The sequence below is a fragment of the Capsicum annuum genome, chromosome 10, assembly GCF_002878395.1.
Source record: "Capsicum annuum cultivar UCD-10X-F1 chromosome 10, UCD10Xv1.1, whole genome shotgun sequence".
In the NCBI taxonomy this organism is placed as follows: domain Eukaryota; kingdom Viridiplantae; phylum Streptophyta; class Magnoliopsida; order Solanales; family Solanaceae; genus Capsicum; species Capsicum annuum.
In genome coordinates, this window is record NC_061120.1 from 9,006,717 (window position 1) to 9,023,567 (window position 16,851).

The 16,851-nt window shown below is 35.2% G+C and overlaps 1 pseudogene; it reads left to right on the forward strand.

The window, feature by feature from the left end:
- The first annotated feature begins 2,201 nt into the window (after positions 1-2,201).
- On the forward strand, positions 2,202-16,131 carry LOC107844144 (annotated as a pseudogene).
- Positions 16,132-16,851: the final 720 nt, after the last annotated feature.

Below are 16,851 nucleotides of genomic sequence, written 5' to 3' on the forward strand. Positions count from 1 at the left end.
GGAGGCCAATGCACACTTAAAATTTAAGTCCAATCGCTATTGGATCTCTGCAATGACACTAAATATTGATCCCTTCTCCAAAACTTGACACGCAAAAACATAAGCAACAACCGTCAGTAATTCGTAACAGGGTGTCTGTACCATTAAACTTAACTGTACAATGCAGGATCTTATTTGAGTGATCAATGCCTAATCGGTTAAAAACTACATTCACAAAAATATTGTACTTTGTGTGTGTTGTCTCGGTGACCTTATCAGTAATACATACTTAACTCCCACACATATGATAGTGAATCCATCTGCACGCACCTTATTCTTCCTAGCCCATCTATGACTTAAATAAAATAAACAGATGACTACCTAGTTGCAACAGATGCCACATCTGTTTATATTGTCAAATAATTGGAGATATATGTTACGAAAGATGATCAACCTGTTGCAATATATGACGTATCTATTGGATAAATCAAATAGATATACACATCTGTTGCAACAGATTATTAATATGTTGTAAGTTAGCTAACGGAAGGAATATATTTTACAACAGATTACCCATCTGTTAGATTTATTTTAAAGCAATTTTCTTTTCTTTTTGAGATACAATAATTTATAAATAGGTCTCTCCTTACAAATATGGATCATCCATATTTGTACAAGAAGATTCATATTGAGTCCTTGCAGGAACTTCAAAGGCGGGTTGATGAACTCCAGAGAGATTTGACTAACTTCGGAGCAAAGCTGGGGAGGGTCCTGCTGCTGCCGGATGAAAAATGTTTGATTGAAAATAATAATAATAGTAGTAATAATAATTAGGTAATGTTTTTTTATTTTAGCGTATGTATTTTCCTCCTTTGTATATCGGATCTACCCAAAGGATTCAAAAATCTATGTATCATTTGGCGGTCGACTTTGAATTTTTAATTCTTATTTAGTATTTAATTATCATTCTGTTTATTTCTTATTCTTAACATATCGACGGTTGGTGGTAGGAATTGAGAAATTTGTGTCAATAGAGGTTAATATGATGCGACCGATCAATCATATGTTGCACAGGCGATTATTAATAAAAAAGAGTTATTGTCGTTATTGAGAGGGTGAAAAGACATACATGACTTTCTAATTATTTAATATGAAAAATGGTTCGTAAATAAATAATAAGGAAATAAATGATAAACACAATTTATAACCGTAAAAGAATGATTATTTAATTTTAATAACTGATCATGACTTTTCACCATTTTTTATTTTTGAATTTATTTTTTAAAACTATTTATTATATAATTAAAAAAATCACAATATTGGATTAATTAACTTATATGATAAAAAGGTGAAGAGTCATGACTTTTGGTCTAAAACAAAAACACATCATATACATTCAACAGTGTTCCTGATGCATCAAATTCTCCATCTGTTGTGACTGATGTATCAGCTGTTAGAAGAAATCAAAAAAGCTACATTAAAATAGATCATCTATTTGTTGCAACAGATGATATATCTGTTGTCACAGATGAGTTATCTGATGCAACCGATATAGAATCTGTTGTCAAAACTCAATAAAAACGGTTCTTGGAAAGAACTAATTAATAATAATAAGTTGAATAGTCATAACTTATCATAATATTTCTTAATTTAATTAATTCATTACTCTTCACAGTAATAAAAAATGTAATTAATAAATGGAGGTGAACAGTTAGATTATATGTTACAACAAATAGGTTATCTGATATTATAAGTTTTATATTTGTTGCAACAGATGATATATCTGTTGTCACAGATGAGTTATCTGATGTAACAGATATAGAATCTATTGTCACAACTCAATAAAAATGATTCTTGAAAAGAACTAATTAATAATAATAATCTGAAAAGTCATGACTTATCACAATATTTATTTTCTTAATTTAATCAAAAATGTAATTAATGGATGGAGGTGAACAGTTGCGCCTTTTTTCCTTGTCTCTAATTCAAATTCAATTCCCTATAAATAGGTCCCTCCTTACTCAATCGTTCATTCAACTACACTCTATTTATTTATTGCATCTCGTCTTTCATATTACACCTGCACTTCCATCACTTTCTCTTCCCTTACTAAGGTAAGTTTTTTTCTTGCCAATTTGTAGTTTAAGTTGTATTACATTCAGTTATTCTTAAGATCTTTACTTTGATTTAAGTTTTTTGTCAATTCACATGTGTTCTAGATTATGGCTGACCCAGTGTGGGACATTGCTTTTCTGCAAGACATCGTAAATAAACTTCGAAATCAAGTTCGTGACCTACAATGGAAACTGGGAGGAGTTACAGCAAGAATTCTCCGTGAGATACGCAGGTTGAGGAGGTCCTTGCTACTTTCGGTTAAAGATTGGCCGGCTGGCAACGATGATAATAATAATAATAATAATATGATTAGATTATTATTTTTCTTTTAGCCTATTATATGTATTTTTATTTATTTTTATTTAATAAAAAAATTATGTTTGATCTTTGTCATTTTAATCCATGTTTAATTTTCATTCTGTCTATTATCTTCTCAACAAACATGTCGACGATTCAACGTAAAAAGGAATAATTTAGATCTACAGTAGCAATAGCAAGATTTATCTGTTGGGTTTGTGGCAGGGGCTGATGTGTTGTTCAAAATAGATTACTCATATGTTGCAACAGATAAAAAGTCTGATGCAACAGATAAATAGTCTATTTCAACATATGACTAGTTTGTTGCTTGGCTTTGACATTTTAATTGGTACTCCCTCCGTCTTAAATTACCCGTCCCAAATTGAGATGTCACATTGATTAAGAAAAATAATTAATAACATGTCTAGTTTACCATAACCCACTGATCAGTTAGTGGGACAGTAGACGTTTTTGAAATAACCATTGTTTGCTATTCAATCGAAATTTCATAAATGATATTTCCATTTTAATTTGAAGAAAAAGTGATTGATGCAAAGGGTAAAACATGGATTTTTTTAAATTTTTTCTTGATTAATGAAAAATACAAGTAAAATAGAAATCAAATTAGGAAATTTGGGTTGGGTAATTGGACATAAGGAATAATTTTGAATTCAGTAGTAATAGCAAGAGTTGAAACATATTGGTTATCTTTTGGGTTTGTGGCAGGGGCTGATTTGTGTTATTCCAAACAGATTAATCATCCGTTGTAACAAATAATTAGTCTGGTGCAACAGATAAATAGTCTGATGCAATAGATAATAAGTCTGGTACAACAGATAAATAGTCTTATGCAACAGATAATAAGTTTGATGCAACAGATAAATAGTTTGATGAAATAGATAAATCTTATGATACAACAGATTACTCATCTGACGCACCAGATGATTGATCTGTTTAAATTGTGAAAAATTATGTTGGATTCATGATCGGGGTTCTATCCATTGTTGAAAAAACAGCAGTGTACCCAGATGACAAATACGAATAAAAATTATAATTTTACTTACCAAAGTTACCTATGAATTAATGCCAAAGTGAAAAGTGATGTAGGAAACAAAATTTGACCTAAGAAATTGGTCAGAGCAGTAGCGTTGTACCAACAACAACAACAACAACAAATGGTCAACAAGAAGAAGATGAAGATGATAATGAAGTAGAAGATGATGATAATGAAGCAGAAGATGATCAATAAAGTAACAAAAATAATGAACAACAAAAATTACTAAGAGAGAGAAAACAACAATGGATGAGAAGAGAGAGAAAGGCGCATTTTTTTCCTCCGTTTCCCGTAATTTTAGGTAAACATTGGGATCAAAATATAAATTTAAGAACTTGTGGGTTATTTTCAAACTTCTCCAACTTTCTTAATCCATAATAAAGTAATTATCACCTCCACTCAATAATTAAGACTTGTGTCACCCACACCTCATTTTAAAAGTCTTTTGTCACCTACAACCCAAAGCCCCTAATTTCTCTCTCTCATATCACTGCCAAAGTTCCCGCTCGCAACAGCTATCACCAGCCGGCAAAACCCTTACCGGCGTCGCCTCCCGTTTCCGGCGAAAGGAATCAAAGTTTGAAAAACTAAACCCCCCTTCGCCTTGAAGGCATAACTTTGTTTCTCCCAACAGAGTCAATATAGTTTACTTGATATACAGAAACAAATCTTCCACCTTCTATAAATCTAACACATAATAATATGCCTGATATCGCCACAATATTCATACAGTATGTCTATCACATGCAATATATTTAGAATAAATAGTCGTAGTATAGTCGCATTTGTATATTGGATTACATAGCAATATAGTTATAAAATAAAACAAGGACTAGCGTTTGAATAGCTCGATACTAGTAAGGAAGTTAGTGAAATATGAGAAGCAGTACTTTAATGGTTGAATAGTATTTATCATGATACACTTGCATAGGTTTATAAGGCACTACTTGATAAAGTTAAGGATGAGAGGGTACATAGGTTTGGCTTGGCATAGTGCTGGATGTAATTATGTGCACATGATCAAGACCAAACCATTATAGCGAGCCCAAACATTGTGGCATACCCGCCCTTATGGCATCATTTGCATTTGGAGTCATTTAGGATACCCCTGACTCGAGCCAATATATGACACATATGGCCTGCGGGCAAACCCTTATAGTGAGCCCCTAAGAAGGGGCATACCTTGTATCAGACCGCAATTATAGTTATACTTATAAAATCATAATCAGTAGTATCTAGGTAACATATATCGTATACTTGACATAGAATGCACTTAGTAGCCATCATACAATTATTTGTATTAAAAGTAGGCACATGACATCACTTAGGAAAATTACTAGGCCCTTAAATACGATGACTTATACTTAAGCGGTAAGCGATTATGTGCTAAGTTAAAAGGGTAAATGCAGAGGTAATAGTTTCATATAAGAGTTTCTAGTATCTAGTCGTCTACATTTGCTCATTTTGTTGTTTGATTCATTGAGCATCCTTATAAATCTACTTATTATTTTGTCTATTTTACATACTGGTACATATTTTATATGTACTAACGTCCTTTCGTACGAGGGATCTGCATTTTTATAAATATAGGATTAAGTATATCGATGAGCAGTCTTTTATAATAGGCACTTGTTCGTATTCAGCAAGGTAGTCGGTGAGCTCCTCTCTTACCAGAGGCTAATAAATGTCAAGTATTATTTAATCGTGTTTCTAGTTATAATTCAGGTAACCATCTTTTCAGGTATAGTTATAATTTGTCTTAGAAGCTTCGTAGACAGAGACAAGTTGTCATATGTGGTCATAGTTTCGCATGTCTGTGTCATGTCTGATGAGTGTTCAATGGGATAGAATTTATTTATGCTTAGCCCTTTTTATTGTTCATGAGTCATAACTCATCCGCATAGTATATAGTCCAGTCATATAACTCATGCTCGGTTCTTGTCCGTCCTGTCTAGGCTAGGGGCGTGACACTATATGTACTTTCTTTCATCTTTTTTGGGATGGGATAATTGCTCTATGCTATAGCATATGTATAATTGGTTTTGTATGAGGTGTGAACTTGACAATATTTTTGCTTCGTTGAAGTACTGAGCTACTTGTAGGTGTGACAAGAAATAGTGCATGGATACAAAGTAAAAGGGGAGAAAAGAAAAAAAAAGAATTATGATAAAGAAGAAATTGAGGAACATTAGGAAGAGGAACCAATGGCGCGAGAAAAAAGAGCGAAGCCGGAACACACTCCGGCAGACACTGAGGCAGCTGAAAGAGTTGTAGATTTACTAGATGGCATTCATGTTGTTACAACTGATCAAACCACTAAACCTGGGGTTATTTTTTGTTATTTTATGGTGTTTTCGGGTACAAGAATCTGTATTTAGGCACAACAACTTCAACACTAGTTCAAGTTTAAAACAAGAACACTAGGAAGTACAAAAACACCCTCAACACAAGATCAAAGTTATCTTTCTAAGAAGTGTGTTTTACTTTTTTAGAAATTAAGATGAAACAGAAATATAAAGCCAAGTCCCCCCGACTTCACAGAGTGTCCTTAAGGAATAATTTCCCTCACTGTACCTAAGGTTTTGAAATCTTCCTCCCAGGATAAAATGGCTTTCAATCCAACTATAGTGATACCTTAAATAATTGGATTCGTCAAACTCACTCAACGATTTGATTGATCACGAAGAATGTTTTGAAGACAAGAAGAGTTTTTATTTCAGAAATTTTTCTTTCATTTCTAGACCTGTGGATGAAAGCAGGTTTATATAGCCATCAAATGCCTCTTCTAAAAGGTGGCAATGGTTCACTTAAAAGGAGTATTCTTTGGAAGAGTTATGTCTGTTCATTCGAAACATTGTGTCTTTTTCTGAACAGACACAACTATCTGAAAAGTCACACCTTTTCCAAAATAATATGTCTTTTGCTCAAAGGTTGTGTCCCTCTATTTTCCATTCTCACCAATTAAACCCAATGATCCCCCACATAAATGAGGAATGGCTATTCTTTGTAAAACTTTACGAACAAGTATGTGATCATCAAGCAAAGACTAATTGCATCTGGATAAGTAGGATTCCCTTTGAACTTTTCATAGTGAACATGCATCAGATGCACTCGGTCAATCGGTAGATTTGATATCTTTGAACCGTCGAGCTTTAATGTACACCTAGACAACACATGTCACACAGCCAACTTTTTACCATTTATGGTTCTCACAATTTTATTCTTTTCAGCCATGAATATGTCCCAGATTCATGAGAACTTAGAGAATAGGCCTTTACTAACATTCTCCTTAAAGCGGCTTGCACTTCTCCCTAGGTGATTTCTAAATGTTCAATCCTAGAGATTAAACTATTTGGTCAAATCTGCCAAATTTAGATAATCATTAAAAGACTTTTCACTTTAAGTCTTATCCTTGTTTACTAAATATTGTCTACATCATGAGAATGGGTCGGGTAATTAACAATGTTGAACTTGTCAGACACAACTTTGTTTAATCTCCTTGAACCTAGCTCTTGGGATCCTCAGTCTGCTAGGTAGAGTTACCGCCATGATGACTTGTCCTAGCTCTTAAACCCATTCTCTTGGATGTCCTTTCTACTCCTTCTCTAGATAGGCCTTTTGTAAGTGGTTCAAACACATTATCCTTTGACTTAACATAGTCAACAGTGATAATTTCACTAGAGAGAAGTACTCTAATGGTATTATGTCTCCGTCTTATGTGACGATATTTACCATTGTACATCATGCTCCCTACCTTACCTATTGCCGCTTGGCTATCACAGTGTATACATACTGGTGCCACTGGTTTGGGATAATAAGAAAGATCTTCCAAGAAATTTTAGAGCCATTCTACTTCTTCACCGGCTTTATCCAATGCGATAAATTCAAATTCCATTGTAGAGTGAGCAATATAAGTCTGTTTGGATGATTTCTAAGAGACTGCTCCTCCACCGATAGTAAATACATATCCACTTGTAGATTTTACTTTGTTTGATTCGGTGATTCAATTTGCATTACTATATTCTTCAAGTACTGCAAGATATTTATTATAATTCAAGGCATAGTCTTGAGTGTATTTTAGATACCCCAAAACTCTTCTTTTCATTGACATCCAATGAGTTTTGTTGGGATTACTTATGTACCGACTCAACTTACTAATAGCGTATGCTATGTATGGTCGTGTATAATTCATTATATACATTAAACATCCCAATACTCTTGCGTACTCCGATTGTGAGTCACTTTTATCTTCACTCTTTTGAAGTGCAAAGCTCACATCCAATGGAGTCTTGGCAATACCGAATTCCATATACTTGAATTTGTCAAGTACATTTTCGATATAATGAGACTACGACAATGTCAACCCTTGTGGATTTCTATGGATTCTTATACTAAGATCACATCCGCAACTTCAAGGTCTTTCATATCAAACTTGCTCTCAAGAATTTGTTTCGTTGCATTTATGTTAGAAATGTCTCTATTGATGATCAACATATCATCCACATATAAACAAATAATGACTTGGTGATTCGGAGTGTCTTTAATGTAAACACATTTATCACATTCACTTATCTTGAACACGTTTGCCAATATAGTTTGGTCAAACTTTGCATGTCATTGTTTAGGTGCTTTCTTTAGTTCATACAATGACTTAATAAGCTTACACACCTTATTCTCCTTTCCTGGAACCACAAAACCCTCAGTTTGTTCCATGTAAATTTCTTTCTCTGATTCTCCAATTAGGAATGCGGTTTTTACATCCATTCGATGGATTTCAAGACCATATACTGCCGCCAAGTCAATTAACATTCGATCAATGTTATCCTTGTTACTGGAGAGTATGTATCAAAGTAATCAAGGCCTTCTTTTTGCTTGAAGTCTTTTACTATAAGTCTTGCCTTGTATTTGTCAATAGTACTATCCGCTTTCATTTTCCTTTTGAAGATTCATTTAGAACCTAAAGGTTTATTTCCTGGAGGAAGATCAACCAATTCCCACGTATGGTTGCTTAAGATTGAATCAATCTCACTATTGACTACCTCTTTCCAAAATGATGAGTTCGAAAATAACATCGGTTCTTTAAATGTTTAAGGCTCATTTTCTAAAAGAAATGTTACAAAATCTAATCAAAACATAGTAGAAATTCTTTGGCGTGTACTACATCTTGGATTCTCTTCATTATGTATATTCTCACTTAGTTCATCTCGGGGTCGTTTAGATCCTCCACTAGACTGTTCATGTCTAGTTTTATACGGGTAAATATTTTCAAAGAATTTAACATTATCTGTTTCAATTATCGTATTTTCATTTATATTTGGATGTTTGGATTTATGAACCAAAATACGACATGATTTACTACTTTTAGCATATCCTATGAACACATAGTTCACAGTCTTAGGTCCTATTTTAACCCTTTTAGGCATAGGAACTTGGACCTTTGCTAGACACCCCCACACTTTGAAATATTTCAAGTTGGGTTTCCTTCCTTTCCATTTCTCATAAGGAATTAATTGTGTCTTACTATGGGGAACTCTATTGAGTATACAATTGGCTGTAAGGATAGCTTCCCCCCACTAGTTTTGCGGTAAAACAGAACTTATAAGTAAGGCATTCATCATTTCCTTCAAAGTTTGGTTTTTTCTTTCCACAATTCCATTAGATTGAGGTGAATACGGGGCCATAGTTTGATGGACAATTTCATTCTCTACACATACTTCGGCGAAAGGAGATTTATATTCTCCGCCTCTATCACTTCTTATCATTTTTATCTTTTTCTCTAACTAATTTTCTACTTCAGTTTTGTATTGCCTAAACTCATCTATTGTTTCATCCTTACTATTTAGCAAGTAGACATAACAATATCTAGTGCAATCGTCAATAAAAGTTATGAAATACTTTTTCCCACCACATGATGGTGTTGACTTCATATCATAAATGTTAGTGTGTACTAAGTCTAAAGGATTGGAATTCCTTTCAACGGACTTATAAGGATGCTTTGCATACTTTAATTCCACACACGTTTGATACTTTGATTTATTGCACTCAAAGTTTGGCAAAACCTCTAAGTTAATCAGTTTTTGTAACGTTTTGTAATTAACATGGCCTAAACGTTCATGCCACAAATTATAAGACTCAAGCAAGTAAGAAGAATTTGAACTTTTATTGATTTCAACATTCATTACATTCATCTTATAAAGGCCCTCGGTGAGATAGCATTTTCCTACATACACTTCTCTGTTGCTAATTATAATTTTTCCAGAAACGGTTATACATTTGAATCAATTATTGTCTAGAAGTGAAACAGAAATCAAGTTCCTACGTAACTCTGGAACGTACAAGACATTATTAAGTGTTAAGACCTTTCCTGAAGTCATTTTCAAGCCCACTTTTCCTATTTCTTCTACCTTAGTCGTAGCGGAGTTAGCCATATAGATCATTTCTTCTATTTGAGCCGGAGCGAATAACAAAAACAATTCTTTGTTGGCACACACATGGCGGGTGTCACTAGAATCTATCCACCATTCGTGAGGATTTCCCACGAAGTTTCATTATGAGAACATAGCACACAGATCATCACATTCTTTGTTGGACTCAACCATATTAGCTTGGTCTTTTTTCTTGTCTTTCTTAAGGGCACGACAATCCGTGGACTTATGGTCAATTTTACCACAGTTGAAGCACTTTCCCTTGAATTTCTTCTTGGGATAATTTCTTCCTTATTTGGCTTTCTTCCTTTTCTTAGAATTGTTTTGGTCATCTTCTATAATATGTGCTCCATTAATTGTAGAATTCCTTTTTGACCTTCTCTCGGCATCCTTATTATCCTCTTCAATACGCAGTCGGACAATAAGATCTTCGACAGTCATCTCGTTGTGTTTATGCTTCAAGTAGTTTTTGAAGTCTTTCCACATATGTGGTAGCTTCTCAATGATCGCTGCTACTTGAAATGCATCATTCACAATCAAACCTACAAAATAGTTTATGTGAGTACTAAGAACATTTTCAATTTGTTCAACAAAGGTATTTTTCAAAGATATACCTTCTTCTAAGAGATCATGATTACTTGCAATTCCTGAACTTGAGAGACAACCGATTTGCTATCTATCATTTTAAAGTTCAAAAACCTTGCAATAAAGAATTTCTTAATTCCCGCATCCTCTGTCTTATATTTTCATTCTAGTGCCCTCACAATTTCTTGGATGTCTTAGTTCCACCGTAAACACTGTAGAGGTCGTCTTGGACACCACTCAATATATAATTCCTGCAAAGGAAGTCTAAGTGCTTCCAAGCGTCTACAATTATGGAATACTCTTTGTCCAAGGTTTACTCGGGTACCTCAGGAGCATCCTCACTAGTGAACCTTTGAAAGCATAGAGTGGTGAGGTAAAAGAACATCTTTTGTTGCCATCGCTTAAAGTCAATGCCCTCAAATTTTTCGAGCTTCTCCGCAGGTGTCATTGGTTGCGGAGCATTTGCTCGACTTGTTGAGGCAATACTAGTCGCCCCCATAGTTGTAGCTGCATCTTGTATTTGGATTTCGTTAGTCATATTTTCTGTCACCACAAGAGAATAAAATTCAGTATTTTCAAAATACTATTTATAAAGTTAAGCAACTTTAAACTATTCTTCTTGTTTCTAGTTAATGATGGAGTTTTTATGACTTCCAATCATCAACCGAATGATTTTTAACTGGTGATGAAGATTTTATGTCTTCGAATCACTAGTTAAGTTCAAACGGAGTAGAATGCTTAAAGCTTTAATCTCCAAAAACAAGCAATACAGATTCTGCAAGGGTTATTCCTTAAGATTGTTATTTTATGGTGTTTTCGGGTACAAGATTCTGTATTTAGGCAAAACAACTTCAACACTAGTTCAAGTTTAAAACAAGAACACTAGGAAGTACAAAAGCACCCTCAACACAAGATCAAAGTGATCTTTCTAAGAAGTGTGTTTTATTTTTTCAAAAATTAAGATGAAACAGAAATATAAAGCCAAGTCCCCCGACTTCACGAAGTGTCCTTAAGGAATAATTCCCCTCACTGTACCCGAGATTTTAGAATCTTCTTCCCAGGATAAAATGGCTTTCAATTCAACTATAGTGGTACCTCAAATAATTGGATTCGTCGAACTCACTCAACGATTTGATTGATCACAAAGAATGTTTTGAAGACACGAAGAGTTTTTATTTCAGAAAATTTTTCATTCATTTCTAAACCTGTGGATGAAAGCAGGTTTATATAGCCATCAGATGCCTCTTCTGAAAGGTGGCAATAGTTCACTTAAAAGGTGTATCCTTTGGAAGAGTCATGTCTGTTCATTCGAAACATTGTGTCTTTTTCTGAACAGACACAACTATCTGAACAGTTACACCTTTTCCAAAACAATATGTCTTTTGCTCAAAGGTTGTGTCCCCACATTTTCCATTCACACCAATTAAACCCAATATTTTTATCATTGAAAGAGCTTCTCTGGAAATTGCTAAAATTGGGAAGGTTGGTCTGTCTGTCTATTCAATGTCATTTTGTTTATCACTTTTATTATGGTTTTGATTACAAAGCTTTTGAATGCCTTCTTTAGAAGAAGCTTGTATCTTTTTCAGTATTATATTCTGTCATCCAACTGCCCACTAGTTCATCTTGTTATCTCCTCCTTTTCAATTTGTTTGTTTGGTTTTGACTTGATATGGTATTTAAGAAAGCAAAAACGACTTTTGAATCTTCTGGTCTTAAACTGAATGTACTAAAACCCCGTTAATCTTGTGGTCTTAAACATGTTATGTGTAAAGTTAGAGTTAAAGAGTTGCGGAAAAAAAGAAAGAGACATTCTTTTTGAAATGGACTAAAAAGGAAAGTAAGGGAAAGGAAGCATTTATCTTTAGCATCACATATAATGCTCACCTTCCCTTCACTGTGTATAAAAGAAGTGGAAGTTATTGTGTGTAATGATTTCTTCCTCTTGTTGATGCAGACTTACCAACTTCTGAATTCGGATGAACACTCCAACTTTCTGAAGAAGAATGGTCTAAACCCTCCTGATTATCGGCCTGATATTGCTCATCAGGTTAGTTGACTTAGGAACTCCGGGCCTGTCTTGCTGCTCGATATTCCTATAGTATGAACAGTATGGTGTTCCTGTAGACTTCAGATTGAAGTGTGTGTCATTTGAGACACTATCTACCTGTGGGTCATAGATCAATGGTAATCACTAACCAGCAAGAAGTTGTTGTGTCAACTTTTTGTGGAGATGGCTGGTCGAATGGGCTGGTCAGGTATTGAGTCCTACAAGTGGTGAAAGTATGTTGTGAGTATATACTTGATCCTGTTAGAGTAACCTCAGATTAATCAGTGCCTGAATTACTAAAATGGAATGGTGATAATGAGAGATATCTGATGGTTGGCCACCAAATCGCCAAGCAGTAAATTTTAGTAGCTCTTTGATAATATATTTATATTTATTTATTTATTAGTGATTATGTACCCTTACCTTTTTTCAAGATTTTGTGCTGTTGAATACGTGGAAGACGATGCAAAACAACTTCTTCTCATAAATTATATCCCTTACTTCTGGTGCTAGATGTGTATAACAAGTTTGCAACGATGAGTTCTTTCATACTCTACAAACATGTTATTTTATCTGCCCACTATTCTATACAAGTGGGGATATCATGTGTACTCCAGAGGTAGATGAGAAACACCAAAATCATTTCCCTTTGCACTATGGATCTCTCTTTGACTTCCAAAACTCTCTTGTTTTTTCTCCTCTGCCGTTTTAGTTTATCAGAACGGAATCTCGACATAGTTGTGCAAAACTTTATCCATTTCTCCATCTTCTGACGAATGCCATCTTACCAATTGTCATGCAGTGGCGGAGCCACAGCCAACGAAGTGTGGTTAGATGAACACCCATCGTTGGAAAAATTTTGGAAAAATTTTTTGAGTATATAGTATAGATATTTATTGTTATATAAATGTTGTTGCATACCCTTGACAAGCTAGAGAAGCATAGTCCAGTGGTCAAGAGTTTACATTTCCGCATCAACAACTCGGGTTCGAACCTTGGTAGCCAAAAGTCTGGCTCCGCCACTGTTGTCATGGTCATACTCCTTTAAGCAAGATCTTGCTTATTCGATCTAGAATCTACTTATTCACTTCTACAATCCGCTTTGCATATAAGCAAGTGCCTAATATGTGTTTTGTGTCCCAGAGATAAAAAGAAAATTCTGCTGAAGAGTTTAGAGAGAAGATAACGAAGTTCGGACTATGGATTAATGATTAAGTTCCTGCCACCGTAAAAGGAGAAAGAAAAAGAAACAAAATATGGAATCAATCCGTGGAACTCAGGCTCTCTCTATGCTGCATTATTTGATTTATTCCTTTGATAATGTCAACTGCAGCATGACGTCTGTCTGTCAGCTTCTTTATTTCTTTCAAAAGCATTGCCATTACCTTACATGAAAAGCTGCAGTTATGGATTGCTTAGGCTGTGGCTTTCCTTTCCCTTTTTTGTTTAGTTTTAGTTCTTTAGAGTGAGTCCATCAACTTGATCTTGCTCCTATTCTACTTCTTTCTGGTTCAGGCTGTGTGTGTATATTGGAACTGGGGAGCATAGATGAAATTGCAGTGAAGAGCTAGTGCTTCTTCTTTAGTACTCCCTCCGTCCATGTTTACTTGTCTATGTTTGACTTAGCATACCTCTTAAGCAACAACAAATAGAAGGGTAACTTTACAAAATCACCCTTATTACTTATAAGTCATCTAAATGTTGGTAAATGAAAAATATTTAATAGCAAGGGTAAAATAGACAAAAGATGGTAAATTATCTCTTGGTTTTCCGAACTGGACAAGTAAAGTTGGACAACTATTTTTAGTATACTAGACAAGTACTATAAGCAGCGGTTGCTAAAAGTTCAATAGAAAAGGAGGACACGAGATTCTTCATTCCTTCCTGTTAGATACTCCTTCTAGCGGGAGGGAGAAAGCAGGAAGACTAAATGTAGTTATATTTGCGTGATTGTACCTTGGAGCTTGTAGCATGTCCAGTGCATCCCTGTGAAAGTCCTTACTTCGTCTATTACCCTCCTTTTGGGACAATAATTACTGCTTCCATAAAAGTTCTAATTCCTTGCAAAGCTAATGAATGAAAGGAATCAGTTTTCACCAACTTCATTTGCACTTAATTATCGCGAAAAGTTCATGATTGTTTTGTGAGGTGATGCAATTAGTTAAAAATCCGGTTCCATCTTTTCCCAATAATCTTTTGTATGTGAAGACTGAGAAAGGTGTCCTTTTTGAAGTAAAACCTCATGTTCGTATCCCTAGGACATTTAAGCGATTTGCTGGCATCATGTGTAAGTTAAATCGCCCTGAGCAAAATTTCTTCACTCATTCATGTTCATGCTTTTATTCCCTTCTGTGATTTGTCTAATTCTTCTGTTTTTTCTGATGTTGCTTCAATTTCAGTGCAGCTGCTACAAAAGCTGAGCATAACTGCTGTTGGTAAGCGAGAGAAACTGTTACGCGTTATAAGAAACCCTGTTACATAGTACCTACCTATCGACTGTCGGAAGATAGGTGAATAATTTCTCTGTTTTAGTTCCTTGTCTAATGGAATGTTCTTGACAATGAACTAATACCCAACTTCGCTTATGCATCAGGCTTCTCTCATAGTTCTGAGAAGCTGGTAGATATTCAGGACTATGTTAATGGCGTCAACAATGACACGAACCTTGTTTATGTGGTACGCTCTAGTGTAATTTTCTATAGACAGCTTCTTTTTTGTGTGAAGTTATAGTTTACTTGATATTTGACATATGAAGGTTGGGGCTATGACCCATGGGAATATTGATAAAGATTATGTGGAAGATTATTTATCAAGTAAATCTAATTCTTCCTCTTCTCTTGTTATTTTGTGTCGAATTAAAATTGGAGTGCTGTCATTTCATTCTTCCGACTTTTTCTTGATTTGCATGGTTAGCGTTTAATGCATAGAAATGCGAACATCTATTACTTGTGCCTGTAATGCTCAATCGGTGACACTAGGATGCTATTGATCTTCCTGGAGATTAAGTATTTTTTGGAGAGCCACTTGTAAAAAAGGCAGTTCGGTGCACTAAAGCTACCGCTGTGCGCGGTGTCCGAGGAAGGACTCCACCACAAGAGTGTATCGTATGCAGCCTTACCTTGCATTTCTGCCAGAGGCTGGAACCTGTGATCTCCTAGTCACATGGAGAGCCACTTGTGACTTTAGCAAATGAAAATTCTAGGTTGTGCGGCCAGTGTAGAGTGTAGATATGGTTAGAATGTCGAACATACTGCATTATTCTAGTGTATGCCATACATACTGACACAAAACTTTTTAAGTGAGAGAGATTGTTCTCTCCCTATGAGTTGTTTGGTTCATTGTCAGTCTGTTGAACTGTGAAACAAATTTATGCGGGCTTTCGACTGCACCTTAACCTACTTGATGCTTCTAAACCATCATTGGAAAATGAAAATCCGTCTTGTTCCCCCATGCATGTATATCCTATGTAAATGCTCAACTAGGGCCATGCTGTTTTGGCTACATGAAAATCACCTTATCTAATCATCAAATGTGTCTTGCAGTTTCATATTATCCATTGAGTGCTGCATACTGCATATCAATGATCACGAATGCTGTGGAGCGCAAATGGAAGATTTTGTAGATTTTTACCTCACCTATATTCTCCTAAAGTATACGAAAGGAGAATCAATTAATAGTTTTCTTTGTACTGGTCAATTAGAAACTCTATCAAGTAAATACTTCCATAAATGTTGAGATGCACGTTAAACTAGAGAAAACAAACAGTTGATGCTCATCTAACTTGATTCGGTTGCATGTCTAGATTGGTGGATGCTTAATTTTCTAACCCTCAACTCCTTCACTATTTTTGTCAACATAATAGAATTCAACGTGTATATATATATCTTCTTTGTTTTTATTAAGGGTGTCATATGCGTTGGGTTGCACCGGTCCGGCTCGGCAAAACCGGCCTATTAAGGGAATCGGAACCGTTACCTGGGCCAGACTCTTGAGCTACGGTCTCGGGCTAGGTTTGACCGAAGTAGCTCTATAGACCGGGTTGTGATGTACTACCTTTCTACCTTATGTACATAACACAAAAGATTTTGTCCACCAACATAGGTTGTGGTGCAGTGGATGGGGCTGCTCCACCCTTATCAGAGATCGAGGGTTCGATCCTGGGTATGGAGAAAACTCTGTTGGGAGCGCTGTTGCCTTAATGGGCCCTGCAACGCGCGCCCCAAATTAGTCAAGGCTCCAATGTGGGCACCGAACATTGGATGGGAAACCAAAAAAAAAAAAGATTTTGTCCGCCTGTCATAATACATAACATCAATCTCCCTCACTTTTATTATGAATTACTAAAT